A 17,135-nucleotide genomic window follows, 5' to 3' on the forward strand; every position below is an offset into this window, starting at 1 on the left:
CCGCCCCCTCAAGTCTAAAATCGGTTTAATCACCCCCTCAAATATGCCAATATAAGATCAATTAGCCTCTGAATGGTTTTACACTGGATTTCAGGTGGTTTTCGCTTTAATAGTGCTGACTAGGTGGTTTTCTTCACGCTTCTTCCTTTCACTGCGACTGATCAGGCTCCTTCCTTTCTCTTTGTCTCAACTCGTCTCCTTTGCGTCTCCTCCTCGGCTCCTTCGCCCGCCATCATCGTTTCCTACCTGAACCATCTCTTTGTCACCTCCGCCGGCAGGTGAGTCCTGGACCTCGGCTTCCTCCTCTCCTCTGCCCACGTGGTGATCACATATTGGAAAAATGAGTGATTTGAGGGTTTGGGGTAAAATCCCTGCCATGGTAGCGGATTTGTCTGTCATTAAGGAGAGCAATATTTCCATGGTAGCCAATTTATGTTGCCTACTGCAACTCGTTCAGATTTTTTGAACAATTTTAGTCAGTGTCACCAGAGTGTTTAAATTGCTCAAGTCATCACTTCTCGGAGCCACCGATCAGTTTTATATGGTGTGACCGAATAATCCAAAGTTGTTGCCTTTTGTGTTTGTACATATCGGCCTGACCGAGTCATTTTACTCGGACTCATTGATGTGTGCAAAAGTGTGTGTAACGGTCAAACTTTTGGTCCTGCCCATATATACCCCCACCCACTACATTAGTGTCTCTCAAAGCGAACACAACTCGTATCTATCTTTCTGAGAGAGAGCTCCCACTAATTGTGTTGATTTCAAAGGGATTCCACTCCAACCATTGATCCTTTGATTTCTAGTCACCTCATTGCCGACCTGATGTATCGGGTGGACAAAGCCAGCACACACCGTATGAACCCATGAAAGGGCCATCACTACAGCACCGTGACGACACAACCACCAGCCTCCTTGACGAGGTGCATTAGGTCAGCAATGACGATTTCCAAGATGACGCTCCCACGCTGCACCTGGATGAGTCCCACCGTATCGATCTTCACCTCATATCGGTGTCGGCCACACCCGGCAGACCAGATCAAGGTAGCGCCCCTGAAAATCCAGCCACGCCACGCAAGGCAAACAGACAGAGCGACCATCTCCGACGACCACCGAGAGCACCGATGCCTATATCTATCACCTAATGCCCAGTGCCAAACCGTAACCCCGTCAACTCTCAAAATCAGGGGATCATCCCGGACATGTCCATGATACTTCTCCAACGTGGGTTGTGCCCACTTGGTGGGCCCCCTCTGGTAGTTATTTGCTCCAATAATTTTTAAATAATTCATAAAAAATCTACCTAAAGTTTCAGCTTGTTTGGAGTTGTGCAGAATAGGTAGCTCTGACGTGCTTTTTCAGGTCCGGAATTCCAGCTGTCGGTATTCTCCCTCTTTGTGTAGACCTTGCATATTATGAGAGAAAAGGCATTATAATTACTCCCAAAAGCATTATTATGCATAAAAACATTATAAATAACATTAGGAAAACATGATACAAAATGGACGTATCAAGTCCCTCAAGCTTAGACCTCGATTGTCCTCAAGCGAAAACCGAAATCGAAAAATATGTCCACATGCTTAGAGAGAGAGGTGTAGATAAAAACAAAATACGGACATAGAAGCATCATGCATATTATTATAACAACAAAGAACTTTAACATAAAGATTTTTGCACATAATTTTTATCCAATAACTTTTATCATACAACTTCCCATGAACAAGTAAGAATTCATCACAACATTGAAGTATAAAGCATAAACCTTATTGAAAACCAACAAAATATGTTCTCAGTCAACTTTGCAACTACAATTCATCATATTTTCCGGAAGGTTCACGTGTCGGAGCCTTTAGGCAAGTCCACATACTCAACCATCATTTAATCTTATATGATTGCTAACACTCACAGTGTACCCATGAACAAAAAGTTTCAACCAGACACATAGAAAGATAGGGGCTTATAATTTCACCTCCCAACATATTCACCTCAAGGGGATATCACAATAATAACTCATGCCTACTCATATCCAGCTGGATATATGTGCCAATATCTTTCCTCACCACATGATGCTTGCAAAAGGAGAAAAAATAAAAAGGAATAGGGAAAAAACTTTGACTCTTCATAAAAGTAAATGCATAAAAGTAAAAGGTAGGCCCTTCACAGAGGGAGGCAGAGGTTGTCATGCGCTTATTTATTTGTATGCTAAATACCTTAATGCAAAAGAACGTCACATTGTATTGCCCCTTATGTTAGCAACCTTTATTATGCAGTATGTCACTTTTATTCTTTGTCATCACAAGTTCGTACAACGCTCAATTTTCTCTTACACTAAATGATCCAACACATTTACAAGCAATTTTTATTGCCTTATTGCACCAACGACAACTTACTTGAAGGATCTTACTCAATCCAAAGGTAGGTATGGTGGACTCTCGAAATATGTGATACGTACGTTTTGCATCATGCTTTTATATCAATATTTATTGCATTGTGGGCTGTTACTACACATTATGTCACAATAATTAGGCCTTTTCTCTCTTATTTTATAAGGTTTACACGAAGAGGGAGAATGTCGGCAGCTGGAATTCTGGGCTGGAGAAGGAGCAAATATTAGAGACCTATTCTGCACAACTTCAAAATTCGTGAAACTCCATGAAAGTCAGTTTTGGAATATATTAGAAATATTGGGCGAAGAAAGCACCAGAGGGGTGCCACCCACCAGCCACGAGGGTGGAGGGCGCGCCCTACCCCCCTGGGCGCACCCCTGCCTCGTGGGCCACCTGGCAGGCCCTCGATGCCCATCTTCTGCTATATGGTGTCTTTTTCCCTGGAAAAAAATCAAAAGAAAGCTTTTGGGATGAAGCGCCGAGCGTCTCGAGGCGGAACCTGGGCAGGACCAATCTAGTGCTCCGGCGGAACTGGTCTGCCAGGGAAACAACCCTCTAGAAGGGGTAAATCATCGCCATCGTCATCATCATCGATCCTCTCATGGAGAGGGGGTCAATCTTCATCAACATCTTCACCAGCACCAACTCCTCTCAAATCCTAGTTCATCTCTTGTATCCGATTTTTGTCTCAAAACCTTAGATTGGTACCTGTGGGTTGCTAGTAGTGTTGATTACTCCTTGTAGTTGATGCTAGTTGGTTTATTCGGTGGAAGATCATATGTTTAGATCCTTAATGCTATTCAATACCCCTCTGATCATGAACATGAATATGATTTGTGAGTAGTTATGTTTGTTCCTGAGGACATGGGAGAAGTCTTGTTATAAGTAATCATGTGAATTGGGTATTCGTTCGATATTTTGATGAGATGTATGTTGTCTTTCCTCTAGTGGTGTTATGTGAACGTTGACTACATGACACTTCACCATTATTTGGGCCTAGGGTAAGGCATTGGGAAGTAATAAGTATGATGGGTTGCTAGAGTGACAGAAGCTTAAACCCTAGTTTATGCGTTGCTTTGTAAGGGGCTGATTTGGATCCATATGTTTCATGCTATGGTTAGGTTTACCTTAATTCTTCTTTCGTAGTTGCGGATGCTTGCGAGAGGGGTTAATCATAAGTGGGATGCTTGTCCAAGGAAGGGCAGTACCCAAGCACCGGTCCACCCACATATCGAATTATCAAAGTAACAAACGTGAATCATATGAGCATGATGAAAACTAGCTTGACAGTAATCCCCATGTGTCCTCGGGAGCGCTTTGCTTTATATAAGAGTTTTTTCCAGGCTTGTCCTTTGCTACAAAAAGGATTGGGCCACCTTCCTGCACCTTAGTCACTTTGTTACTTGTTACCCCTTATGAATTATCCTATCACAAAACTATCTGTTACCGATAATTTCAGTGCTTGCAGAGAATACCTTACTGAAAATCGCTTGTCATTTCCTTCTGCTCCTTGTTGGGTTCGACACTCTTACTTATCAAAAGGACTAAGATAGATACCCTATACTTGTGGGTCATCAAGACTCTTTTCTGGCGCCGTTGCCCAGGAGTGAAGCGCCTTTGGTAGGTGGAATTTGGTAAGGAAACATTTATATAGTGTGCTGAAATTTACTGTCACTTGTTACTATGGAAAATAATACTTTGAGGGGCTTGTTTGCGGTATCTTCACCCCGACCAGAAGTTCAAAGAGTTGCTCGAACCTACTGAAAATATTTAATTTGAAATTCCTCCGGGTATGATAGAGGAACTGCTAGCTAATCCCTATACATGAGATGGAACATTACATCCCGATATGCACCTAATCTATGTGGATGAAGTTTGTGGATTATTTAAGCTTGCAGGTATGCCCGAGGATGTTGCCAAGAAGAAGGTCTTCCCTTTATCTTTGAAGGGAAATGCATTTACATGGTTTAGGCTATGTGATGATATTGGATCATGGAACTACAATCGATTGAAATTGGAATTTCATCAGAAGTTTTATCCTATGCATCTGGTTCATCGTGATCGTAATTATATATATAATTTTTGGCCTTGTGAAGGAGAAACTATCGCTCAAGCTTGGGGGAGGCTTAAGCCAATGTTATATTCATGCCCCAATCATGAGCTCTCAAGAGAAATTATTATTCAAAACTTTTATGCCCGGCTTTCTCTTAATGATTGCTCCATGCTCGATACTTCTTGTACTGGTTCTTTTATGATGAATACCATTGAATTCAGATGGGAATTATTTGAAAGAATTAAACACAACTCTGAAGATTGGGAACTCGACGAAGGTAAGGAGTCAGGTATAACCCCTAAGTTTGATTGTGTTAAATCTTTTATGAATACCGATGCTTTTCGTGAATTTAGCACTAAATATGGACTTGACTCTGAGATAGTAGCTTCTTTCTGTGAATCATTTGCTACTCATGTTGGTCTCCCTAAGGAGAAGTGGTTTAAATATCACCCTCCCATTGAGGTGAAAGTAGTAGAACCTATTAAAGTTAAAGAAAAAACTATCACTTATAATGTTGATCCTATTGTTCCCACCGCTTATATTGAGAAACCACCCTTTCCTGTTAGAATAAAGGATCATGTTAAAGCTTCAACTGTGGTTCGTAAGAGTAATGCTAGAACACCTACACGCCCTGAGCAAACTAAAGTTGAACCTAGTATTGCTATGCTTAAAGATCTCTTGGTAGATAATATTGATGGGCATGTTATTTATTTCTGTGATGAAGCTGCTAGAATTGCTAAACCCGATACTAAAAATAAACATAGACCTATTGTTGGCATGCCTGTTGTTTCTGTTAAAATAGGAGATCATTTTTACCATGGCTTATGTGATATGGGTGCTAGTGTGAGTGCAATACCTCATTCCTTATACAAAGAAATTATACATGATATTGCACCTGCTGAGATAGAAGATATTGATGTTACTATTAAGCTTGCCAATAGAGATACTATTTCACCAATTGGGATTGTTAGAGATGTTGAAGTCTTGTGTGGGAAAATTAAACACCCTACTGATTTTCTCGTGCTTGGTTCCCCACAAGATGACTTTTGTCCCATTATATTTGGTAGACCCTTCTTGAATACTGTTAATGCTAAGATAGACTGCGAAAAGGATATTGTTACTGTTGGTTTAGGGGATATGTCTCGTGATTTTAATTTTGCTAAATTTCGTAGACAACCCCATGATAAAGAATTGCCTAGTAAAGATGAAATTATTGGTCTTGCTTCTGTTGCCGTGCCTCCTAATGATCCTTTAGAACAATATTTGCTCGACCATGAAAATGATATGTTTATGAATGAAAGAAGGGAAATAGATGAAGTATTCTTTAAACAGGGACCTGATGACCCACAAGTGTAGGGGATCTATCGTAGTCCTTTCAATAAATAAGAGTGCCGAACCCAATGAGGAGCAGAAGGAAATGACAAGTGGTTTTCAGTAAGGTATTCTCTGCAAGCACTGAAATTATTGGTAACAGATAGTTTTGTGATAAGGTAATTTGTAACGAGTAACAAGCAATGAAAGTAAATAAGGTGAAGCAAGGTGGCCCAATACTTTTTGTAGCAAAGGACAAGCCTGTACAATTTCTTATATAGAGAAAAGCGCTCCCGAGTACATATGGGAATTATCGTCAAGCTAGTTTTCATCACGCTCATATGATTCGCGTTCGTTACTTTGATAATTTGATATGTGGGTGGACCGGTGCTTGGGTACTACCCTTTCTTGGACAAGCATCCCACTTATGATTAACCCCTAGTGCAAGCATCCACAACTACAAAAGAAATATTAAGGTAAACCTAACCATAGCATGAAACATATGGTTCCAAATCAGCCCCTTACGAAGCAACGCATAAACTAGGGTTTAAGCTTCGGTCACTCTAGCAACCCATCATCTACTTATTACTTCCCAATGCGTTCCTATAGGCCCAAACAATGGTGAAGTGTCATGTAGTCGACGTTCACATAACACCACTAGAGGACAAACAACATACATCTCATCAAAATATCGAATGAATACCAAATTCACATGACTACTTATAGCAAGACTTCACCCATATCCTCAGGAACAAACATAACTACTCACAAATCATATTCATGTTCATAATCAGAGGGGTATTAATATGCATTAAGGATCTGAACATATGATCTTCCACCAAATAAACCAACTAGCATCAACTATAAGGAGTAATCAACACTACTAGCAACCCACAGGTGCCAATCTGAGGTTTTGGTACAGAGATTGGATACAAGAGATGAACTAGGGTTTGAGAGGAGATGGTGCTGGTGAAGATGTTGATGGAGATTGACCCCCTCCCGATGAGAGGATCATTGGTGATGACGATGGTGATGATTTCCCCCTCCCGGAGGGATGTTTCCCCGGAAGAACAGCTCCGCCGGAGCCCTAGATTGGTTCCGCCAAGGTTCCGCCTCGTGGCGGCTGTGTTTCGCCCCGAAAGCTTGCTTATGATTTTTTTCCAGGGTAAAAGACTTCACATAGCAGAAGAGAGTCACCGGAAGGCTGCCAGGGGGCCCACGAGGCAGGGGGGTGCGCCCAGGGGGTAGGGCGCTCCCCCACCCTCGTGGATTGTGGGTGGCTTCCCTCTGGTATTTCTTCCACTCAATATTTTTTATTAATTCCAAAAATGACTCTCGCAGAGTTTCAGGAATTTTGGAGTTGTGCAGAATAGGTCTCTAATATTTCCTCCTTTTCCAGCCCAGAACTCCAGCTGCCGGCATTCTCCCTCTTCATGTAAACCTTGTAAAATAAGAGAGAACATGCATAAGTATTGTGACATAACGTGTAATAACAGCCCATAATGCAATAAATATCGATATAAAAGCATGATGCAAAATGGACATATCAAATCCCCCAAGCTTAGACCTCGCTTGTCCTCAAGCGGAAGCCGATATCAAAAAATATGTCCACATGTTTAGAGATAGAGGTGTCGATAAAATAAAATACGGACATGAGGGCATCATGATAATTCTTATAACAACACAACTTACTTGAAGGATCTTACTCAATCCATAGGTAGATATGGTGGACTCTCATGCAAAACTGGGTTTAAGGGTATTTGGAAGCACAAGTAGTATCTCTACTTGGTGCAAAGAATTTGGCTAGCATGAGGGGGAAAGGCAAGCTCAACATGTTGGATGATCCATGACCATATACTTTATTTCGGATATAAGAAAACATAACCCATTACGTTGTCTTCCTTGTCCAACATCAACTCTTTAGCATGTCATACTTTAATGAGTGCTCACAATCATAAAAGATGTCCAAGATAGTATATTTATATGTGAGAACCTCTCTTTCTTTATTACTTCCTATTAATTGCAACGATGACCAAAACTATGTTTGCCAACTCTCAACAACTTTTATTCATCATACTCTTTATGTGAAGTCATTACTCTCCATAAGATCAATGTGATCTCTTTATTTCTTTTTATTATTTCCTTTTCTTTTATTCCCTCAAGATCATAGCAAGATAGCAAAGCCCTTGACTCAACACTAATCTTTATTATATATAGCTCACGGACTCAATTACATAGAGGGATCATAAGGCAAAACTCAAAACTAGATCATACTAAAAACTTTATTCTACTAGATCAAGATATTACCAAAAAGGATCGAACTAAGAAAAACGGTAGAGATAGGAGTGTGATGGTGATACGATACCGGGGCACCTCCCCCAAGCTTGGCAGTTGCCAAGGGGAGTGCCCATACCCATGTGTTTAGTTCTTCGGAGGTGGTGATGATGGAGTTGTTGATGATGTAGGCTTGTCGTTCGTCTTCCAAGGCATAGGCGTACCATCATAGAAGGATGATCGAGTCTCCGGGATCCTCAAATCTGTAGCCAAACTCATCCTCTTGAATCTATATTCATACTCACATTTTTGGTTTTGCAGGTCATAGATCTGGGCTTGGAGGTGCTCGATTTTCTCATGAAGCTTGAAGATGGTCTCCCCAATGTTCTTGGCATCCAGCTTGTGGTTGTTGGTGAACTCCGCGATCATCATCTGGTTGGTGTTGAGTCCACGTTCCACCATCCCTTGGCACTTGAAAACTTGCTGTTCCATTGCTTCGAGTCTTGTCTCCACGCTTCCGGTCCTCCTTGGTCCCTCAACATCGCAAATGTGTAGCACCCCCTCACGCATCTCAATGGTTTGAGGGTGTTGCAGCACCTCCGCGAGGTAGGGGTTGATGACCTTCTCAAAAAACTTGTCCTTGGGGGCGCTTGGAGACGTCATGGTAATCTAGATCTGTCAGAAAGACAGCTCGAAAAAAAGACAGAGGATATTTGTGTGATACGGTGGTCAAAACCTTTAGGAGATTATATAATGATTTTTTATCGACCAAAAGAAGTATCGTGCAAGAAAACAGAGTCCGGAGAGCACACGAGGTGCCCACGAGGCAGGGGGCGCGCCCTCCACCCTCGTGGATTCCTCATGTCCTTCCCGGACTACTTCTTATTTTCCAATTTTCTTAAATATTCCAAAACAGAGAAAAATTGCTATTAGAACTGTTTTGGAGTAGGTTTACTTACTGTACCACATACCTATTCCTTTTCGGAGTCTGAAACGTCCTGGAAAGTGTCCCTTATGTGTTCCTCCGGGGTTACGGTTTCAATAACATTGGTTTCAACATTTATAGGATTACCCGAGATATAATGTTTGATTCTTTGACCGTTCACCACCTTCGGACTTGTTCCTTCGAAGTTGTTGATTTTTATGGCACGGGAACGATAGACCTCCTCGATAACGTAAGGGCCTTCCCATTTAGAGAGAAGTTTTCCTGCAAAAAATCTTAAACGAGAGTTGTATAGCAACACATAATCACCTACATTAACTCACGCTTTTGTATCCTTTTGTCATGCCATCTTTTAACTTTTTCTTTAAATAGTTTGACATTCTCATAGGCTTGAGTTCTCCGTTCATCAAGTGAGCTAATGTCAAATAATCTCTTCTCACCGGCAAGTTTGAAATCATAATTGAGCTCTTTAATGGCCTAATATGCCTTATGTTCTAGTTTGAGAGGTAAGTGACATGCTTTTCCATAGACCATTTTATATGGAGACATACCCATAGGATTTTTGTATGCAGTTCTATAAGCCCATAATGCATCATCAAGTTCTTGGACCAATTCTTTCTAGATCTATTAACAGTCTTTTGCAAAATTAATTTAAGCTCTCTATTACTCAATTCTACTTAACCACTAGACTGAGGGTGATATGGAGATGCAATTCTATGATTAACATCATACTTAGCAAGCATTTTACGAAAAGCACCATGAATAAAATATGAACCACCATCAGTCATTAAATATCTAGGGACTCAAAACCTCAGAAAAATAACTTCTTTAAGCATCTTAATAGAGGTGTTATGATCAGCACTACTGGTTGGAATAGCTTCTACCCACTAAGTAACGTAATCAACATCAACTAAAATATGTGTATACCCATTAGAGGAAGGAAATGGTCCCATATAATCAAAGCCCCAGACATCAAAGGGTTCAATAACAAGAGAATAATTCATAGGCATTTCTTGACATCTACTAATATTACCAATTCTTTGACATTCATCACAAGACAAGACAAACTTACGGGCATCTTTGAAGAGAGTAGGCCAATAAAACCGGATTGCAATACCTTATGCGCAGTTCTATATCCAGCGTGGTGTCCTCCATAAGCCTCGGAGTGACACTTATGTAGGATCTGTTCCTATTCATTCTCAGGTACAGAACGTCTAATAACACCATCTACTCCTTCTTTATAAAGGTGTGGGTCATCCCAGAAGTAATGTCTTAAATCATAGAAGAACTTTTTCTTTTGCTGGTATGTGAAACTAGGTGGTATAAATTTAGCAACAATGTAATTAGTATATCAGCATACCATGGAGCAGTACGAGAAGCATTTATGACAGCTAATTGTTCATCAGGAAAGCTATCATCAATAGGTAGTGGGTCATCAAGAACATTATCTAACCTAGACAGGTTGTCTGCAATGGGGTTCTCAGCTCCCTTTCTATCAATAATATGCAAATCAAATTCTTGTAGCAGGAGAACCCATCTAATAAGTCTAGGTTTAGCATCTTTCTTTTCCATAAGATATTTAATAGCAGCATGATCAGTATGAAAAGTTACTTTAAAATCAACAATATAAGGTCTGAACTTATCACAAGCAAATACAACTGCTAAAAATTCTTTTTTAGTAGTAGCATAATTTCTCTGGGCACTGTCTAGAGTTTTACTAGCATATTGAATAACATTTAGTTTCTTATCAACTCTTTGTCCTAGAACAACACCTACAGCATAATCACTAGCATCACACATAATTTCAAAGGGTAAATTTCAATTATGTGGCTGAACAATAGGTGCCGAAATCAAAGCTTTCTTAAGTATTTCAAATGCTTCTACACAATCATCATCGAAGACAAAAGGAATATCTTTTTGTAATAGATTAGTCAAAGGCTTAGAAATTTTAGAGAAGTCCTTAATGAACCTCCTATAAAAACCAGCATGACCAAGGAAACTTCGTATACCTTTAATGTCCTTGTGACACGACATCTTTTCAATAGCATCAACTATAGCTTTATCAACTTCAATACCTCTTTCAGAAACTTTATGCCCCAAGACAATGCCTTCATTAACCATAAAGTGGCACTTTTCCCAATTCAAGACAAGACTAGTATCTTCGCATCTCTGCAAAACTCGATCAAGGTTGCTCAAGCAATCATCAAAAGAAGATCCATATACGGAGAAATCATCCATGAAAACCTCAACAATCTTTTCGAAAAAGTCAGAGAATATAGCCATCACGCATCTTTGAAAGGTAGCACGTGCATTACATAAACCAAAAGGAATACGTCTATAAGCAAAAGTACCGAAAGGGCAAGTAAAAGTGGTATTTTCTTGATTCTCTGCTGACACAGGTATTTGAGAGAAACTAGAGTAACCATCTAGAAAGCAAAATTGTGTATGTTTGGATAATCTTTCTAGCATTTGATCAATAAAAGATAAAGGGTAATGATCCTTTTTAGTATCTTTATTTAATTTGCGAAAATCAATTACCATCCTATAACCTGTAACAATTCTTTGCGGGATCAATTCATCTTTATCATTAGGAACGACGGTAATACATCCATTCTTAGGGACACAATGGACATGACTTACCCACTGACTATCAGCAATGGGATAAATTATACCTGCCTCCAGGAGCTTTAGTATTTCTTTTCTTACCACTTCTTTCATCTTAGGATTTAACTGTCGTTGGTGATGAATAACTGGTTTGGCGTCTTTCTCCAATTTTATTTTGTGTTGGCATAGAGTGGGACTAATGCCCTTAAGATCACCAAGAGTATATCCAATAGCAACACGATGCTTCTTAAGAGTTTTCAATAATCTCTCCTCTTCCTGCTCTGAAAGGTTAGCACTAATAATAACAGGATATATCTTCTTTTCATCAAGATAAGCATATTTAAGAGTATCAGGTAATGGTTTAAGCTCAAACACGGGATCAGCCTTGGGTGGTGGAGGATCCTCTAGGATTTCAACAGGCAAGTTGTGTTTCAAAATAGGTCCCTGTTTAAAAAATACTTCATCTATCTCCCTTCTTTCATTCATAAACATATCATTTTCATGGTCTAGCAAATATTGTTCTAAAGGATCATTAGGAGGCACGACAATAGAAGCAAGACCAATAATTTCATCCTTACTAGGCAATTCTTTATCATGGGGTTGTTTATGAAATTTAGAAAAATTAAACTCATGAGACATATCCCCCAAACCAATAATAACAACATCCTTTTTGCAGTCTATCTTAGCGTTAACAATATTCAATAAGGGTCTATCAAATATAATGGGACAAAAGTAATCTTGTGGGGAACCAAGAACATGAAAATCAGCAGGATATTTAACTTTCCCACAGAAGACTTCTACATCTCTAACAATCCATACTAGTGAAATAGTATCTCTATTGGCAAGCTTAATTGTAACATCAATTTCTTCTATCTCAGCAGGTGCAATATAATCCATAATTTCTTTGTATAAGGAATGAGGTATTACACTAGCACTAGCACCCATATCACATAAGCCATGATAACAATGATCTCCTATTTTAACAGAAATAATAGGCATGCCAACAATAGGTCTATGTTTATTCTTAGTGTCTTTCTAGCAATTCTAGCAGCTTCATCAAAGAAGTAAATAACATGCCCATCAATATTATCGGCCAAGAGATCTTTAACCATAGCAATACTAGGTTCAACTTTAATTTGCTCAGGTGGTGTAGGTGTTTTAGTATTACTCTTATGAACCACATTTGAAGCTTTAGCATGATCCTTTATCCTAACAGGGAAGGGTGGTTTCTCAATATAGGTAGTAGGAACAACAGGATCATTATAAGTGATAGTCTTTTCTTTAACTTTAATAGATGCAAGTACTTTTACTTCATTGGAAGGATTATATTTAAACCACTTCTCCTTAGGGAGGTCAACATGAGTAGCAAATGATTCATAGAAAGAAGCTACTATCTCAGAGTCAAGCCCATATTTAGTGCTTGATACGTCTCTAACGTATCTATAATTTTTGATTGTTCCATGCTATTATATTACCCGTTTTGGATGTTTATGGGCTTTACTTTACACTTTTATATCATTTTTGGGACTAACCTACTAACCAGAGGGCGCGCCCCCTACTGGGAGCGCCCCTATCTTGTGGGCCCCTCGGGCGTCCACTGACCTACTTCTTCCTCCTATACATACCCACGTACCTCGAGAACATCAAAGGCGACCATGAAAAACTATTTCCACCACCGTAACCTTCTGTATCCGCGAGATCCCATCTTGGAGCCTTTGCCGGCGCTCCACCGGAGGGGGAATCAACCACGGAGGGCTTCTACATCAACACCATAGCTTCTCCGATGAGTTGTGAGTAGTTTACCACAGACCTTCGGGTCCATAGGTATTAGCTATATGGCTTCTTCTCTCTTTTTGGATCTCAATACCATGTTCTCCTTAATCTTCTTGGAGATCTATTCGATGTAACTCTTTTTGCGGTGTGTTTGTCGAGATCCGATGAATTGTGGGTTTATGATCAAGTTTATCTATGAGAAATATTTGAATCTTCTCTGGATTATTTTATGTGTGATTAAGTTATCTTTGCAAGTCTCTTCAAATTATCAGTTTGGTTTGGCCTACTAGATTGATCTTTCTTGCCATGGGAGAAGTGCTTAGCTTTGGGTTGAATCTTGCGGTGTCCTTTCCCAGTGACAGCAGGGGCAGCAAGGCACGTATTGTATTGTTGCCATCGAGGATAAAAGGATGGGGCGATACGTCTCCAACGTATCTATAATTTTTGATTGTTCCATGCTATTATATTACCCCTTTTGGATGTTTATGGGCTTTATTTTACACATTTATATCATTTTTGGGACTAACCTACTAACCGGAGGCCCAGCCCGTATTGCTGTTTTTTTGCCTATATCAGTATTTTGAAGAAAAGGAATATCAAACGGAGTCCAAACGGAATGAAACATTCGGGAGCGTGATTTTTGGAACAAACGTGATCCAGAGGACTTGGAGTGCAAGTCAAGAAGCAGCCGAGGCCTCCACGAGATAGGAGGGCGCCTCCCCTATAGGGCGCGCCCCCTGTCTCGTGGGTCCCTCGAGCGGCCACCGACGTACTTCTTCCTCCTATATAAGCCTACGTACCCCGAAAACATCAGGGAGCACCCGAAACACAATTTCCACTGCCATAACCTTCTGTATCCGCGAGATCCCATCTTGGAGCCGTCGCCGGTGTTCTGCCCAGAGAGGGAAATCCACCATGGAGGGCTTCTACATCAACACCATAGCCCTTCCGATGAGTTGTGAGTAGTTTACCACAGACCTTCGAGTCCATAGTTATTAGCTAGATGGCTTCTTCTCTCTTTTTGGATCTCAATACAATGTTGTCCCCCTCTCTTGTGGAGATCTATTCGATGTAATCTCTTTTTCCAGTATGTTTTTCGAGATCCGATGAATTGTGGGTTTATGATCAAGTTTATCTATGAGAAATATTTGAATCTCTTCTGAATTCTTTTATGTATGATTGAGTTATCTTTGCAAGTCTCTTCGAATTATCAATTTGGTTTGGCCTACTAGATTGATCTTTCTTGCCATGGGAGAAGTGCTTAGCTTTGGGTTCAATCTTGCGGTGTCCCTACCCAGTGACAGAAAGGGTTGCAAGGCACGTATTGTATTTTTGCCATCGAGGATAAAAGGATGGGGTTTATATCATATTGCATGAGTTTATCCCTCTGCACCATGTCATCTTGCTTAAGGCGTTACTCTGTTCTTATGAACTTAATACTCTAGATGCAGGCAGGAGTCGGTCGATGTGTGGAGTAATAGTAGTAGATGCTGGCAGGAGTCGGTCTACTTGTTGCGGACGTGATGCCTATATACATGATCGTTCCTAGATAATCTCATAATTATTCGCTTTTCTATCAATTGCTCGACAGTAATTTGTTCACCCACCGTAATACTTATGCTGTCTTGAGAGAAGCCTCTAGTGAAACCTATGGCCCCAGGTCTATCCTTTATCATATTTGCTTCCAATCTACTTTTATTTGCATCTTTACTTTTTGAATCTATATTATAAAATACCAAAACTATATTTATCTTATCATACTATCTCTACCAGATCTCACTTTCGCAAGTGGCCGTGAAGGGATTGACAACCCCTTTATTTCGTTGGTTGCGAGTGACAAGGATATAGACCTGGGGTAGGGTCATAGGCTCGACCCATACGTCCTACCCAAGGTCACTACCCTGGAAGATGAAAAGACCAAGAGTCAACAGAAGAGCACCAGTCTCATACGTCGAGTGCAATCCACTCGACGGTCATTACCTATCGTCACTCGACTACGAGGAAGATCACTCGACCATATCGAAGACCAGTAGTCAGGAGAGCACACAACGGCCAAATATTTACTCCCTAGTCTTCATGAGCATTAAGAGTACTTAATGCTGGCGTTACCAGTAACGCCCCTACTTTATGTACATTAGTTCCCTTGTAATGGAGGCGGGCAGAGGTCCTGGTGCACTCTATATAAGCCACCCTCCTCCTCTGGCACAAGGGTTCGCACCCTCTGTAATCCAACACATATAATCCAATCGACCGCCTCCGAGCACCAAGACGTAGGGCTATTACTTCCTCCGAGAAGGGCCTGAACTCGTAAACACCATGTGTACATCTTCACCATAGCTAAGATCTTGCCTCTCCATACCTATCCCCCTTTATACTGTTAGACTTAGAACCACGACAGTTGGCGCCCACCTTGGGGCAGGTGTCTTAGCGACTTATCGATGAAGTTGCAAGTTTTTTCGACCATCATCATGGTCGCCGGCGGCGAGATGGTTCAGGGTCGCGAGATCCGTCTCGGCGCGCTCGTTTTCGTCATCGACGACTCGGCGTGGCTTCAGGAAGCTCCGCTCGACGTCGAAGCGCTCCCTGTTCGAGGGGCGACGCACTTTCGCGCGTGCGTTCGCGGCGTCCTTCTCCGGCAGTCGTCGACTCAGTATCAGTCGGCTCCGATGATGTCTTCTCTCCCCGCTGTTCACCGCCGTAAGCGATCCGGTCGATTGCGGCTTCAGCGCTGGGTGAAACACGTGGTGGCTCGACGCTCGACCACCCATCAAGTCGCGGCAATCGAGCCCGATGAAACCCACCAAGGCCTATTCGATCTGTCGACTGGCTCCGTGGAGACTGCATCCGAGTGTGATAGCAGTGATCCTGCGGCCGAAGTCCTGATGGTCGATGGCCCTCACATCCCTCCTGGGTTCCGTTGCGTGTGCGAAGGAGACGGAGGCGGTAATCCGTCACACGTCCATGAGGAGTACCGACCCGAGCCCCTCTCTTCGCAGCAAAGGGAGGACCTTCGACGCCGCAACATGGATGCACTCCATACGCCCATCGCTGGGGAAACCCCCGAAGCTCGGTCCTTGGAAGAGGTGAGCCTAGCCAATTTGGCTGAGCGCACTCGACTGGACAACCTTCAGCGTGCTCTCGACGAGCGCGCCCAGGAGCGGATCCATGAATCCAGTCGACGACAGCTTTTCCCGCCTCCACCTAAGGTATACCGCACTCCGATTCAGAATCTCACAACTGCAGCCCGGATAGCAGAGTCGATCCAACCTTCTCAGTCGGAAGCTGGCAGAGGGCTGATGCAGATCCGAGCCTTGCTCAGGGCAGCAGGAGAGCAGAATACAATAGTATCTCAGTCGCGGAATAGGATTCATAGCAGATCCGTTGCAGCGGACACGGTTCAGTCAGCCCACAGCCCGAGATCGCCTCCGCGGCGTGAAGGCCGTGGGCGGTATGATCTTCCACTCGACCGTGACAATCATCGTCGAGGACCCACGCCTCCTCCGAGGAGCGCATCGTATGTGCCTCGGCGGAACGATGATAGGCGCCATCACAGTGGTGAGCGCAGGAATTCAGTCGACCCAAGAGAACCGAGCTTTGACGCGAGGTCTATCCTCGTTTAAGGCCTGGTCGACTGGAACAGAGCACACAGAGAAGACCCTGGCAGAGATCGTCCAGGTGGCAACCGAGTGCATGTTTCTGGTCCCGAGTGTTTCAGCAGGGCCATCAGGGCAGCAGTGATACCTCCTAACTTCAGGATGGCAACTGGAGTCAGTAAGTTCACCGGTGAGTC

Source organism: Triticum dicoccoides, chromosome 2B (assembly GCF_002162155.2).
Source record: "Triticum dicoccoides isolate Atlit2015 ecotype Zavitan chromosome 2B, WEW_v2.0, whole genome shotgun sequence".
In the NCBI taxonomy this organism is placed as follows: Eukaryota; Viridiplantae; Streptophyta; class Magnoliopsida; order Poales; family Poaceae; genus Triticum; species Triticum dicoccoides.